The sequence below is a fragment of the Neopsephotus bourkii genome, unplaced genomic scaffold, assembly GCF_033783945.1.
Source record: "Neopsephotus bourkii isolate Nb327-2 ecotype Australia unplaced genomic scaffold, CSIRO-AGI_Nbou_v1 NB_821, whole genome shotgun sequence".
Lineage (NCBI taxonomy): Eukaryota > Metazoa > Chordata > Aves > Psittaciformes > Psittacidae > Neopsephotus > Neopsephotus bourkii.
In genome coordinates, this window is record NW_026901317.1 from 2350270 (window position 1) to 2366610 (window position 16341).

At 37.7% G+C, this 16341-nt stretch overlaps 1 long non-coding RNA gene across 1 annotated transcript in view; it reads right to left on the bottom strand.

Moving 5' to 3' along the window:
- Positions 1-16341, bottom strand: part of LOC133213450 (uncharacterized) — a 60689-nt gene that overhangs the window by 25149 nt on the left and 19199 nt on the right. Inside the window, exon 2 of the long non-coding RNA XR_009725820.1 lies at positions 9989-10054. This is a non-coding gene — a long non-coding RNA (uncharacterized LOC133213450). The remainder of the gene's footprint in view (positions 1-9988; positions 10055-16341) is intronic.

A 16341-nucleotide genomic window follows, 5' to 3' on the forward strand; every position in this document is an offset into this window, starting at 1 on the left:
ATATCCAATCTAAACTTCCCCTGTTTAAGTTTTAACCCATTACCCCTTGCCTACCACTACAGTCCCTAATGAAGAGACAATCCCCAGCATCCCTATATGCCCCCTTCAGATACTAGGAGGCTGCTATGAGGTCTCCACGCAGCCTTCTCTTCTCCAGGCTGAACAGCCCCAACTTTCTCAGCCGATCTTCATATGGGAGGTGCTCCAGTCCCCTGATCATTCTCATGGCCCTCCTCTGGACTTGTTCCAACAGTTCCATGTACCTTTTATGTTGAAGACACCAGAACTGTGCACAATATTCCAAGTGAGGTCTCACGAGAGCAGAATAAAGGGGCAGGATCACCTCCCTCGACCTGCTGGTCACAGTCCTTTTGATGCAGCCCAGGATACAGTTGGCTTTCTGGGCTGCAAGCGCACACTGCCAGCTCATGTTCATTTTCTCATCAACCAACAACTCCAAGCCCTTCTCTGCAGGGCTGCTCTGAATCTCTTCTCTGCCCAAACTGTAGCTGTGTCTGGGATTGCTCCGACCCAGGTGTAGGACCTTGCACTTGGCATGGTTAAACTTCATGAGGTTGGCATCAGCCCACCACACAAGCATGTCAAGGTCCCTCTGGATGGCATTCCTTCCCTCCAGCGTATCAACTGAACCACACAGCTTGGTGTCATGGGCAAACTTGCTGAAAGTGCACTCAATCCCACTGTCCATGTCAGCAACAAAGATGTTGAACAAGACCGGTCCCAACACTGATCCCTGAGGGACACCACTTGTTACTGGTCTCCAGCTGGACATTGAGCCATTGACCACAACTCTTTGTGTGCGGCCATCCAGACATTTTTTTATCCACCAAGTGGTCCATTCATCAAATTGATGTCTCTCCAATTTAGTGACAAGAATGTCGTGTGGGACAGTGTCGAATGCTTTACACAAATCCAGGTAGATGACATCAACTGCTGTACCGCTGTCCATCAGTTCTGTATCCCCATCATAGAAGGCCACCAAATTGGTCAGGCAGGATTTCCCCTTGGTGAAGCCATGCTGGCTGTCACCAAGCACCTTGTCGTTTTTCATGTGCCTTAGCATGCCTTCCAGGAGAATCTGCTCCAAGATTTTGCCAGGCACAGAGGTGAGACTAACAGGTCTGTATTTCCCCGAGTCATCCATTTTCCCCTTCTTGAAAATGGGGATTATATTTCCATTTTTCCAGTTGTCGGGAGCTTCACCTGACTTCCATGATTTTTCAAATGTGATTGACAGCGGCTTAGCAACTTCATTTGCCAGCTCCTTCAGGACCCGCGGATGGATTTCATCAGGTCCCATGGACTTGTGCACGTTCAGGTTTTTAAGATGGTCTCGAACCAATTCCTCTCCTACAGTGGGCCCAAGGTCTTCATTCTCACAGTCCCTGCATCTGCCTTCCAAGACTTGGGTGGTGCAGTCAGAGCCTTTGCCAGAGAAGACCGAGGCAAAGAAGTCATTCAGAACCTCAGCCTTCTCCAAATCCTGTGTAGCTAGTTCACCAGAGAGACTCCTGAGGGGGCCTACATTCTCCCTAGTCTGTTTTTTATTTCCTATGTAACTGTAGAATCCCTTCCTGTTATCCTTAATATCCCTAGCCAAGTTTAATTCTAACTGGGCCTTAGCTTTCCTAACCTGGTCTCTAGCTTCCCGGACAATATCCCTGTACTCTTCCCAGGCCTCCTGTCCTTGCTTCCACTTTCTATGAAACTCTTTTTTCATTTGAATTTTCCTCAGGAGCTCCTTATCCATCCAAGGAGGTATCCTGGCCCTCCTGCTGCACTTCCTTCTAGTTGGGATGCAACACTCCTGAGCTTGTAGCAGGTGATCCTTGAATATCTACCAAGAGTCTTGAGCCCCCCTGCCCTCTAGGGCTATATCCCATGGAACCTTACTAAGCAGGTTCCTGAAGAGGCCAAAGTCTGCTCTTTTGAAGTCTAGGGCAGTGAGCTTGCTGCACGCTCTTCTCACTGTCCTAAGGATCTGAAATTCAACCATCTCGTGGTCGCTGCATCCAAGGCTGCCCTGCAGTGCCACATTTCCAACGAGCCCTTCCCTGTTGGTGAGCACAAGGTCAAGCATGGCACCTCTCCTTGTTGGTTCCTCTATTACTTGCAGAAGGAAGTTGTCTTCCACACAATCGAGGAACCTCCTGGATTGTACCGTCATTCCAACAGATGTCAGGGTGGTTGAAGTCACCCATGAGAATGAGGGCCTGTGAGCGTGAGGCTTTTCCTATCTGCCTATAGCGTACTTCATGCGCAGATTCCTCTTGATCAGGTGGTCTATATCATATCCCCACAGTAATGTCTCCCATCGCTGTTTTCCCTTTAACCCTGACCCACAAGCTCTCTGTTATCTGCTCACCTCTCCCCAGACAGAGTAATTATTGTGATGTCTTCATAAGAAGTACTTTAAAGGCATTAGGTGTTAAAAGGTAGAGCATGGTATCTGCTGACCTGTTATTTTGTAGGGATCTAGACAAAATGGAGCCATGTCTAGCTTTGCATTTGAACTGTGTGGTCCTGGTACCACCATTAAATGCTCATCTTAGACCTCTTCCTATGCCATAGGTGCTTACACATATTAAATTGCTGCTTGATCAAATAATTTTTTTTTTAATATAAATATAGAGGCATAAATTCTGCAAGATGTTTAGCTAAGTGCTTTGCTTCTTACTCATGTTAAAAATAAAATGCAAAGACTTAAATTCCTTTCTGTACTGGCACAATGATAAAGGATATTTTTAAAAAAACAGTAATGAAATACCATGAACAGTAAAATACCATTAGTAGCAATCTCTTTCCCCTGTGTTAACATTCAGTTTATTTCTGAAATTCTGAAATCCTTGTACCAGATAGTGTATCAGTCGTAACCACAACAAAGCTGCAGAGGTTTTCTTTTCTCTTTTTCTCTCCCTCAGTCACCACCTCTTTCCTGTGACAGAACATATTTTTATAAGTAGGACTTTTAAAAAGACTTACTTTTAATTTTTAATAGCTGCTTGCATTGTTTAATGTTACACCAACAGCATTAAGAGAACCTCATATTTTCAGTGCATAGAACAAGTGAGAAATTACTTCAGAATGACAGGCACATGCAGCAATAAAGTGAATACTTTCTTTTTGTCATCTTATGCTGTAAAAGAGATGTTTCTATTTGAAAAATAAATCTCTACATGTTAAGGCTACAAAGATGTTCTGCTGTTTTGTGACAGGAGGCTGCAGCCAAAGCATTACTGTCTGCAATTCACAACATGTAAGAACCTGATTATTCTTTTGCATTTTACATTACCAGAAAGATTAGGAAAAATTATGAAAAGGGCTCCTTTAAGGAAGGATATAGATACATGTTTTTGAGAGGGCTGTGTTTGATTTTCTGTTATGTAATGGGTTCAGCAGTAGCAGTCATTTTTCTCCTTCTTAGTAGCTGGTGCAGTGCTGTGTTTTTGACTTTCAGGCTGGGAACAGCTCTGATAACACCAATGTGTTTTGTTGCTGCTCAGTAATGTTATCTCTGACCAAGGACTTTCTGAGTCTCATGCTCTGCTAGGGAGGACGGGGAGCCGGGAGGAAGCAGAGACAGAGCACCTGACACAAACTAGCCAAAGAGGTGGTCCATACCAGAGCACGTCATGCCCACTGTATAAACTGGGGGCAGTTCCCTGGAAGGGAGAGATCACTACTTGGTCGGGCTGGGTATCAGTCAGTGGGTGGTGCGCAGTTGTATTCTCTTCCCTTGTTATTTCCCTCATCATTATTATTATTGGTGGTAGCAGTAGTGATTTTTGTTATACCTTAGTTACTGGACTGTTCTTATCTCAACCTGTGGGAGTTACGTTCTTTTGATTCTCCTCCCCAGCCCTCTAGGAGCTGGGCTGGGGGAGGAAAAGGGGGGAGAGAGCAGCTGTGTGGTTCTGAGTTACGGGTGGGCTTAAACCACAATATGTTATTAGTTATTTACGTTGCCACACAAGCAATAACTACAGAGTAGAGAATCAAAACAAAAGTCACTAGTATACAAGTCACATAGCAGGAGCCATACAGACCCTAAAGGAAAAGCAAGAGCAACGGAAGCATATGTGAAATTCCCCTAATATTCTTCCATTTTCCTGTTGTTTTCAGCTGAGAGATGAATTTTGTTTTGCATATTTTGTCTCCTTCAGTGATGGGGTTTTTTTCGTCCAAGATGGGCTTTTCAAGCCTATGTCATGGTTTTTGTATCCACAAGGAATTCTTTTCAAGGAATTCACAGGATTACTGTCTACTGGCTGAAGTATCAGTACTTTTTCTGCATTTAAATGATGCTATGCCATCCTAAAGATCTGTAAATACTTCTTTCTGATATGTTTCTTTGGTATACCAGTATATGCCATTTTGCCTCCTGACATTGTAGAGCCATTTCTAAGAAAACTTGCTGCAGCTCAGAATGAATAGTGTATTAACTGGTACATCCCAATGACAGCCTTTGTTGCTACTGCTCCAGTATCTGTGTTAGTTTCAGAATGTAGTTTAAATGTATATTTTGGATTCTTTTTTTCACTGTGTGGGGAATATTTCTATTTTAGTATTTAGTTATTCATTGGCTGTGCATTTTTGGTCACTTTTGCAGAAAATATTTAAAATCTTCAGTATGAACATCAACTGCTACCAGAGTGGTTACACTTCTCCTTCTGGGATACTTTCACAGCTTTGGCTGGCAGAGGTACTCAGAATATATCCTCCTATGCATTCTGAGTCACAGCATTTTTTCTCACATGTGGCTCAGTAGAGCCTGAATTTAAAAGGGGGTAAGCTGCCCGTAGAGTGTACTCAGTAAGAAAACCTTGGTTCTGAAACACTGGAAAAATTATCTTTAGTGATCTTCAGAAGAAGTTGTTAAAAAATCCTCTTATTGAAGGCTTCCATTCAGGCTGAGATTTTATAAGAATTGATCTTTAGAGCCAGCACTAAATAATTCTGTTGTTCTAGGTTAACATCCATTAAGTGCTTTTTGTGGTTCTACTTCATTGAAATAGTACGTATCTGTGGAGCTTCAAAAGCTACAGCACAGATGCACAATGGATTTTAAACATGTAAATCTCATCGATTTCAATAGGATGGAAATTTCTCAGTGTTCCGAGCTTTTGTCTATGTTTTGCTAAAGCAGTTGGTAAAAATCACTGATGTCTTGCTTTTGAAGGATTAAGCTTTCCTTTTGATGGAGAAAAAGATTTATCAACACTATCTGTGATTTCAGTTCTTTAAGTGCAGGTTGTTGTGATTTCAGTTTAATGGACATCATCAGCTATGGTAAAAAGCATTTCATGTTAGTCATAAAGATGCTTTAAGAAGTTGTAAAGGTGGAAATGAACTGTAAAAAGTGGGTATATGTTAGCATTGGATTATACTGCTTGATGAAGCTGTTAATAACTGTTGGTCATTTTGAGGTAAAAGAAGTATCATCACTTCAAGTGCATGAAAAGTCAAAAAATGTTCCTTAGCTCCTATAGCATACAAAAGGTATAATAGAAACTACTAATTGATGACAATGACTTTTGACTATAAAAACTGTTATAATATCGACATTGATTAAAAATATTTCTGTTTCTTCTCTTACTTTTGTGTCCATTTCTGCTGATGTTAACAATTGCAACATCTGTGTTCCTCCTGCAACAGTGGCTTTCAGCCTCCTTGAGTCCCGTAGAATTTTGACATCATCATCATCATCATCATCATGGCTTGACTTCGCGAACGAAGATTTGGGAAGGGCATTTACCCATGCTTACTACAAGCGCACTGATGACTAAGAAGGCCAATGTGGGATAGGCAAATCCGGCTACAAAAAGCACAGCAGAAGGTCTCCTTGGGTGGAACAGGTGGGACACGATTCTTCCTGCGTTGTCTTTTCTCCTCGAGACTAGTTCTTCGTGAACTCTCAAAGGAGTCAGCGGCATTATGTATGGTGTGCCTCCAGGTCTCCCGATTGGAGGCCAAGGTGGACCACTGATGGTAGTCAATATGGCCAAGGCTAAGGCATTGTTTCAGGGAGTCCTTGTATCTCTTCTTTGGGGCACCTCTCTTGCGGCTACCGGTGGCAAGTTCACCGTAAAACACGATCTTGGGGAGGCGGTGATCCTTCATCCTAGAGACGTGCCCTGCCCAGCGCAGTTGCAGTTTCAGCAATGTGGCCTCGATGCTGGTGACCCCTGCCTGTTCGAGGACAGTGACATTAGACACATAGTCAGTCCAATGGATGTTTAGAATTGTACGGAGGCAGCGGTGATGAAAGCGTTCCAGGAGTCGCAGGTGATGACGGTAGATGACCCATGATTCAGACCCATATAAAAGAGTAGACAATACAATGGCTCTGTAGACACTGATCTTTGTACTTTTCTTCAGGTGTTTATTACACCAGACTCTTTTATGGAGTTTTCCAAAGGCTCTATATGCCTTTGCTATTCTGTTGTCTATCTCTTTGTCGATCGTGGCATCCGAGGAAATGATGCTTCCCAGATAGCTGAACTGCTGAACTGTCTTAAGCTCTGACTCGCCGATGGTAATATGGGGATGGCGATAATCTTCTTGCGGTGCAGGTTGGTAGAGGACTACTGTCTTCTTCAAGCTGACTTCCAGCCCAAAAACCTCAGCCGCCTCCACAAAGCAAGATGTTAAACACTGCAGAGCTGCTTCTGTGTAGAATTTTGACATGACCCTTCATAAAAAAGTTAACCCAATTGCCAGTTGAACTACTGTATTGTTTTTCTTATTAGTCTTTCATAGATACCTTTTTTACACTTCATAAGCCTTTACAGGTCCATGTATCACTATTTTTAAAAGCACTGTTCATATTGCTTGTAATCAGAAGAACAAAATAATTGAGTCCAATTCATTATCAAAATTTCAGTTGGTCTTTACATATCTAGTGACATAGGATGCAATCTAACCCATTTTATCTGAGTCACAGTTTGGGATATGGCCCTGAATTCATTATCTGCACCTCTTATTTATTAGGTGTTTATAAATGCACCTCCCATCACTATTAAGACTTTGGGCATAGCAGCATTCTGTTTTGATTTCTCACAGCGTAATAAGGTAATAAAGCAAAAGTAGTCTTGGCAAAGAACTGCCTTATTCACAGAATGTCTCTATATTAAGGAAGAGCTAAAGGTATCTGAAAATAGCTGAAGACCTCAAGATAGTCTTTTCCAGTACTTGTCATCTTGGATGATTTATATTCTGTGTGAGTGGGCTAGGGCCAAGTGTGGCCCATACACAAGTAACACAAAATCTTGCACTGCTTCCTGCTTTCTGTTGCTTAATGTTTTCAGGCCTCTGTGAAGATTGTGTCAAAACTGCCAACCTCCTACAGATGTAGGGCGTCTGAAGTGGCACACAACCAGACAATTAAATCCTGACACTTGTTGAAGCACAAAAGGTTAGGCACAAAAGATTAGCATCAGATAATAGGGACACTGACTAATGTGCTTGAGTGGGAGGATCATCAGAACCATTTTGGTGTCTAGAGGGCTGGAAACAAGCTGATGAGAAAATGTGATGTTCCCTAGAACACTTGTGCAGTTTCTACACAAGCAAAAGCTTTTCTTTGTAGTTTACTACATTGTATTGTCTTCTATTATATTTTCTGTCATTTCACCTTATTCTCTACTTTGACTTTCCTCTCATTCTTAAATTCACTCACAAACAATAATTTACCTTCAGAGAAAATAGAAAGAAAATGTTTCCTATACAACTAATGAAGCGGTGAACTGTTTAACAAGATTTGTGTTTTATTACTAAATTTGGCCTTTATTATTAAAAAGAAGAGAAAAAGAAAAATATACATTTTAAATCAATGCACAGAAAATATCTTTACCAAGAACTCATGTTTCAGAAACATCATGGTGGTATATATAAACTGCAGTCTGAAAACCCCATATTCATGTGCCATATAATTTTATGGTTTCCTAACTTCTGCATGTAGTCCTTGTCATGAGCCGAAAACAGACATCTGAGCATGTTTCAGTAGTCTGGAAGTAGAAGTCCTGGCATTCAGTCACTGTGTCAAAAGAAGCTTTCATGTTTTTAATCCCATCTCCATTTCACAAAAGAGTACCTAAACCATTCTTGGGAGCAGAGAAAAGAGCTTACATTTGGCATTGTGCAGTATATAATATGTGCTCATTGTAGCCCTGTGAACTTTTCAGATGACAGATGCATGCTGGTTGATATTCTTTTCTACAGAGTACAGAACACACTACTGGGTCACTAACTGCCTGTGTCGTTGCCCTAAGTTGTATCTAAAAAGAGCAAACCTGTATTATTTTTTTTTTCTACTCCCTACTAAGAGATCCTTCAAATAACTAAGTGAATAAATGAGTTAATTAATAAGTGGAATAAATCTATCCTAAAGGGATAAGCTAATCTTTGAAGGACAAATGAAGGAAATTTTTCAACATCTCCTAGCAAGTTCTTCAGCAGCTTTACACCAAGTGTCCTAATTTCAGGAATATTTCCAGTTACAGTATTTATTTTAAAACACTGACAATATTACACAGTCTAAAATCTCTTTCTTAAGGGCACCACTCAGAGTAACTATCTGTATGTATCATAAAGCATGTATAATATATATACCATGAGTACACCATATATATGGCTCTGGTTTCAACTTTGGTGGCCATGTATCTAACACTTAGAAGTTACAGCAGCTAAATTTTGATACCTAAATCTTACCAGGCTCTTTCTATCCAATGAGTAGGAAATGGAACCCATTTAGAAGCATTAACTTGTCTTTGGATTGCTGGTAGAATTTCCAGATGTACTATCACATATTCAAAGACAACACTAGTGCAGCAAAAATCTATAGAGTACAGTTAATATAACTTTTTTATGGGCAAGATGTTTTTAAGCTCAGCTAACATGGTAAACGTTTTTTTTAATTTTTTTATATTTTTTTTAAGTAATAAATGGCAAGGCAAAAAGAAGCACAAACATATTATGGAGAAATTACCAAATTGCTACTCCTAGCTAATGTTACGATAACATATAATAATATCATAATATATAGGGAGGAAAAATTGTCCTGGGATGTGTATTTTTTACTTTTATAGTCAAATACACTTCTTATGCTGTTATGTGCTCAGAAATCCCCTCATTATGTTACTTAACAGGAGCATGAGAGCTCAATAGTTTAATCATGAACCATAAGAAGCATTTCAGGAATGTTAATCAACGGTAAATAAAATAGAACTTTTTTTTTTTTTCATGTCTACATGATCAACAAGAGAAAATTCCAGGTCACTGGTTACAAGCACATTTGCCTTCTGATCATTGCAGGATCATCTGATGTGTTTCTATCCAATTTGAAATGTCAGGTGTCAATTTTTGCTGCACAGCTTTCAATTTTACTGGACATTAACACTGACTGTCACTCTTGTTTCACTGCCAGCGAGAAAGTCATAGCCATGTAAGTGTTTGAATTAGTATTACTGCATTTCTTGTCACTTTTTAAAGTAGGTCCCTGAGGCTGAAGGAAAAACACAGTGCAAGGAAGTCCCTGTTCTTAAACATTATGTTGATCCAGGCTGGCCAGTAGAAGATACCAGTGTACAGTATTCTACACCTTTTTAGAAGTGATATAGCGACACAATGTTGCAGATATTAGGTAACAGGAGAAAAAGAAAAACTAAACAAACAAAAAACAAACCAACAAAGAACACCCCCCCCAACAACCCACAAAAAAGCCACAAACAATAACAACAGGAACAAACAAAATTAAAATATATAAAACTGAAATGAAAATACCAAACCAGAAAAATAGTTACAAAACAATGTATGCAATGTATTTGGCTAGAAAGTACACTTCTCATTGTATTCATCTTAAAACTTGGAAGAAAATATCTGAAGACAGGAAACAAAAAGCAGATTAGACAGTGGATGGCAGAGCCAGAGGCAAGTAAAGAAAGTCTGTGCAAATGGCTGTGGAACTCACCATAAAGCCCAGATGCTATTGCTAGAAGAATATCCTCCAGAGGCAGACTTGCAAATCCTATGATGGCTAAGTAAAAAGAAGTAGACAAGGTGAAATAAACTAAGAAAAGAAACAAACAAAGGAAACAAGCAAAGCAGGATGTTTTTGGACTTCATTTCATGTGTATATATATGCATATATATATGTATGTAGGGCAATGAAATTCCCAGCCTGAATCCTGGCTTCTGCTTATGGCCCTTGAAGTCAATCCGGTTAAACTGAAAAAAAACCCAAAGTAAATGTGCCTAATTTGACCACATTTCCTGAGAACTATAGTTTGTTTTGCAATCTTTAAGCAAAATATTTTATTCTATCCAGCTATTCAAATGAGCTGGGAAAGGTGGGGAGGGACTTGGGCTTCTCCAAATGTTTTTCAACAGTTCTGCTGGATTTCCAGAAGTACCCATGCTGTAACAGGTTCTCCCTTACTACAGCACTGCTGATAAATTACACTGAGGGGTAGGGAGGGGAGAAAGAAAGAAAAAAAAAAATCATTCTGGTTATTCTAGTATTTTTTATAAGTCAGCTTGTGGAAACTCCATTGAAACCACAGCTCAGCTGGGGAAGACTAATAAAAGTTTGTTCTCCACAGAATAACTGAAGGCAGACAAGGAGAAAGAAAGAAAGCCACAAGTTATCCCTCATATTTTTTTGTCCCAGTCCTAATGCAAATTTGAAGGATGAATTAGGAAAGAATTCTAACCTTTCCTTTCAAGGATTAGACAGTGTTCATGCATCAGATGTTCATTCTCTCTTCTAGATGACCCTCTACTCTAGGTAGACAGGTGAAAGTAAGGGAACTATTTTTGCTGATTTAGAGCTTCTGTATGATGACTTTTACTGCCCTTAATCTGTTCAGGCAGCTTATTCAAAGTTACTGTGTACAACCCTTGTGATTCTTTAAAAGTCAGAACTAGACCCAGAGACTGACAAAATCTGGGGTTCTCCATTCTGGAGGCTGTTTGTAACACGTCCAAAGACAAAGAGTCTTTTTGTTGTCCTAGATTGGAAACAGATTTCTTAGATGGTGAAATATTAGTGTAGTGTGAAGTCTGGAAGGAGCAATGCCAAAGATAGCTTTTCCACTACATAAGCTTCTTGGAGACACACTTGGATGGAAAAGATGTTCTATCTTTAACCAGTTAGCTGTTCAGAGATATCTGAGGATTTAATCTTCACCTTTTTATTCTTTTTTTTTTTTTTTTTTTGCATGCTATACAGTTATAGCAAAATTATTATAAAGTCTTTTCCTATTTCTTCTAGTTTACTTATATCTAGACCAAATGCAATGAAAAATTTTGGAGGCTGATCCATCTGATATTAGAACATTTATTTCAGTTTGTATCTACTGTGGGTCAAATATGATGCCTGGTGCACCTTGAAGTCTTCTTCCCACTTTCTCAGACTAGGGAGCTAGTTTGTTAGATAATCTGTCAATTCACATGCAAGGGAAAAAGTCAAGGAAAGAATATTTCTCACTCACTTCTGAACTTCATGTTATCTGTTAATAATCAATGGTCTACCTAGAGAAATGTATTTGCTTTTATCTCGTTTGTATTTCAAACTGCGGCTAAAATATTTATTCCTAAACCACTGTCATTTTAAGATTGTTGTTTTGTAAACTGTGTAAACAAACCCAAAATTTCTTATAGAGAGAATCTGGATTTCAGTGAACAATTTTTTAAAATTAGTTTGTAACTAATAATAATTTGTTTGCCTAAATTTTTCTATCACATTAAATATGAGGTAATTCAGTGGTCAAGAAATACCAAAAAGATTCACTAGCCATCTTAAAACAGAAACAATGGTTTGTCAGTCAGTGAAATTTGTAAAATACATGAACTTGAAGAAAATATTACAGGTAAAAATTAACTGCAAATAGTATTTTATGCCAATGTCTATATAATTCATTGTCACAAGCAATATTATAGTAATGTATTTTAAATTCTCTAAAGTGTTGTCTTAACAGCAATGAACTTTTTCCTCTGCTTTGATTAGAGATATGCTTCTGCCACCAGCTGAACATTTTTTTGCTAACAAGCTGATGTTTTCTTCTCCTATTTAGAGAATGATGACAGATGTAAACATTGAGGTTAAAAAGTGAGTTTTGCATCCGGATCTTTTGCAGATAGTAGTATTTGTGCAAGGAAAGCTTGTTAATACATTTACTGTTTTAGTCAATGAATGATCACTTCTTTCTGATTCTGCATCAATAGATTTAAAATACCTGCTTTACACATTTTCACAAAGTTTGGTTTATTTTTCTAGGTCTTCAATCAACTAGACCTCTCCTATTTTCTGCTAAAAGAATTTGAGCTGATAGCAGTTGTATGTATATCCTGTGACATTAATTACTGAGCTGTTCATTATAGCTGATCGAGTGCAAGGAATGTGACTCAGTCCATTTAACTAGGAGTTTGCCAAATACAATGCAAAATTATATGATGTCCTGGTGAGGGCAGCAAAACATTCAACATACATGCTTTTAATAAGCTAGTTGCTGTTCTATGCAGACTAATTCTGAAATTGCAAATGACAGGAAAGTAAGCTTTTTGATTTAGGAATAGATGGTAGGAAGCTGTATTTTCCCATTTTATCAATCACTGATAGTTTTCATACATTAATAATAAACTGTATAGTTAGATTTTTTTCCTTCAGACTTACATTCCAAATTAGAGTGGTTTGCAGATGAAAACAGATGCTTCAATTGGAAGCCATTTACAGTATTAATCTCAAAGGAGTGTGAAAAAAGTTGGCAACAACCTCAATTTTTTTCTTCTTATGACTTGATATACACTAGTAAAAAATACTGGAACTAGAGTTGGCTATCTCTTACAAAAAACACATTACACAGTTTTTGATGATTTAGAGTAAGTGCTAAAGTAATTTTTTGAAAAATAATTCTGATTGCCTGATATTGATGGAAAAGTATTAAATGAGAAGTACAAAACTTAAATCTCAATATCTCCCCTCCAAAGTAAAGATTTTCCTTTTTAGGAAAATCTTTTGATTCTTTCAAAAATCTCAACTCATGCTTTTTGTTTGCAGTAGAAACAGCTATCAAAAATAGCAGACAGTTGCAGAATTGACAAACATTCAGTCCTATGCAGGACTAAAATGAATGGTTGTTCTTTTTCTTCTTGATATGGGAAAAAAAAATGGGCCATGTGCCCAGACTTTGTAAATATCTAATCGTTTTGCCCATGTGCTCCTGACTTTGGCTTCCTTTTTCCTTATGTTAGAATCTGAAACACGTATGATGGAAAAATGTTTTACATGATATTTTTCTGTCAAATGGAAAAGTAATGTCATGTTTCATGCTGCTCAACAAGCAGAGAGCATTTTTTAGAGGTAACATGGACTGCAATTATTGTTAAGCATATTTGTTAGGTTTATGAAATTATTTCCAATAGTCAATCTAAAACTAACCTTGAATATGAATTCCAGTTTATATTTCAAATCTGTCTGTTGCTCGTATGATGGAAGTATTTTATTTTTCTATGATATGTATCTTGTTTAGAAGGAAACAAAAGCAGTTCAGATTTTAAAAAGTTGTTTTAAAGACACTACTGTGAAGCTTTGGTTTCATAAATTATACAAACTAGTAATTAATTTAAAATGATACCTGGTTATTCAGTTATTAAGATTTCACTGTGTAAGGGGTTATTTGCAAGGTTACTTCTCTTTTTTGTTTGTTTGCTTATCTAACACTATAAAAGTTAAGTGTTATTATATAACTCTCCTGGGACTATTTTATGAAAATGTGGAGATGAATAACCAAAATGTATAAGTGTACAGGTGTGAAACTAATAACAATAGGCCCTGTGTTCTTTCAAATTTACTTCTGAAGTGCTACATTGCATATGTCCTAAAGAAGGACATTCATATTATTAGAAGAATTTAGACATTAACATTGTACATATGTAAATTAATAAATAGTTTGATGCAAAAATGATCAAGGTTTTTTTTTATTATTATCTGGGCCAATCTGCTGGTTTTCAAAATAAATGTCAGATTATATACATATGTAGATTAGTTGCTCTTCAACATTTTAGAAAAGTCATACTTTTCTGACTGCTTTTCTGATCACTTAATGAATTTATATTAAATTTTTAATAGCGGGAGATTTCAGAAAAATATTAAAAAAAAGAGACATTATGAAATCTAACCAACCGAAAATATGGGGGAGGAGGGTGTTTAATTTTGAGTTTGGCTTTTCTTTGGTTTTGTTTGGGGGTTTCTTGTTCTTGTTTCTTTTGGTATTTTTTCAAGATACGAATAAAAAAGATAAGTGATATTATGAGCACAGTTGTGTAGCTGCACAAAGAGGTGATGTTCTTTGAAGGAGTCTCATTCATCCTCCTGTTCTTACTATGGCTATTGTTGAGTATCCTCTCACTCCAGTAAGTGAAGAGCAGATGGGTAGATGGAATTCAGGATAACCTATGCATTAGAATTTCTCTGTGGAAAAGAAGATGGACACTCAACGGAGGAATTTTTGAGGTGGTGCTGCTATATGATCTTCAGTCGAGGCTTTCAGAGAGGTGAGAATGCTAAAGGGTGTGTTAAGAGAAGACAGAAACTTTCTTGGAGAGGGTTTATTTGTTCTTTAATTTTTTGCAGTTGTAGTCTTCAGGCTAAGGAGAACAGTGTGAAGGAATATGGAAAGAAAAAGAGAAACAAAAAGGGAAATTTTACTAATGAAAGCAATATTTCTATTTGTGAGAAGTAATAAATCTCCTTTTGCCTTCTGGTGCTTTCTTTTCTTCTTTTCCTCATGAAGGTCAGTGGTCAAGAATGCAAGCTAAATTTCTGGGGTTTGAGGGAGATTAAACAAAACAGAAAACAATAAATAAAACTAGACATCATGGAACCTAAGACAAAAATCAATTTGATTATTCCTAACCAACCAAAAGGAAGGAGCAAAAAATGCAAATAACAAAAAAAAAAAGTTTCTAAAATCATGAAAGGAAACAAAATTCATTCCTTCCATGCCTACATAATCTATCTCTTATCTTTAGGAATTCCATAGGGAATTTAGGCAGACCAAACTGATGTCATGTTGATACATATATCTTAATTGATAAGCATAAGAAATAAACTTACAGCCATGAGAATTGTGTGCATTATTATCCTATTTCTTCTCCCAAAATGCAAATTTTTTTCAAGAATTCTGAAACTGCCTCAGGATGAGGTTTATGGATAATATGTACAGTGATAGTAGCCAGAAGTCCTAACCCTATAATTCATGCTGGGATTTTACTTTTTCTCTATGTCCCTCCTGCCGAGGTTAAGCTGAGTATCCTCTGCTGGACAAAACTGGAGCTAAAATCTAGAGCATAGCAATTACTGTTCTATGGCTTGTATTATGCTAGCTAGTTTTTCTTAATGACAAGGTTACATGCTCTTCTGGAAATCTACCCAACAGGATAGTGGTCATGACAAGAAAATGAAAACATAAGGATACAGCAGACAGATAAATACTTTAATTAAAACAGCCTGCACATTTCTTTACTTCAGCTTCACCAGGTAGTATGATATCTATATTTAGGTTCTCATTAGCATTCTCAGGGAAGTAAATATTCCTCCAACTCATTTGATTAATCTCTGCTTGCTTTCTACCTACATACTCTTCTTTTTAATAAAAAATACCCAGTTACTTTTGATCAGATTGCATACTTTACTCTTCAGTAACTTGCTAATAATAAGAAACATCATTTTTGATCCCAACCCTCCTATGCTTGAGTAGATAAGTGGGTATTTTATAGGTCTGCTTGCTAGCGCTTGCACAGAAATATAAAGTCTTTTAACTTCAGATTCTTTTTTTTTTGTAATAAATACTTTGCATTTTCTTAATTTTTTAAAGTTATGTTGCTGTACAACTATATATTGCTATGCATATGAGATAGAACAAGCATATCCACACACTCTAGCCTGTAAAAAAATATACAGAATAAAATGTAATTAAACCCATAGAGTTGAGTTATATACAGAATAGCTTTGCATTTACCGATGTAAATAAGCCCTCCGAAAAATCACCTACGAAGTGTCCAAATTATATTGCGTGAATGTTTTTACAAGATGAGAAGGAAGAAGAGGGTTAGATCGTCATCCTACAGGAAACAGTTATATGCATAGTTACCTAGCAACGTAGGGCCCAATCTATTATTTACTCCATTTCTCCAATCTTGCTACAGTACATGGGGGAAAAAAATGACACACACTAGGTGTACTGAGTCCTTAATCTCTGGTTCAGCTGGTCCAGAAGGAAATGGAAAATGTGTATTTGTATATATGGTTCTGGATAAACATTG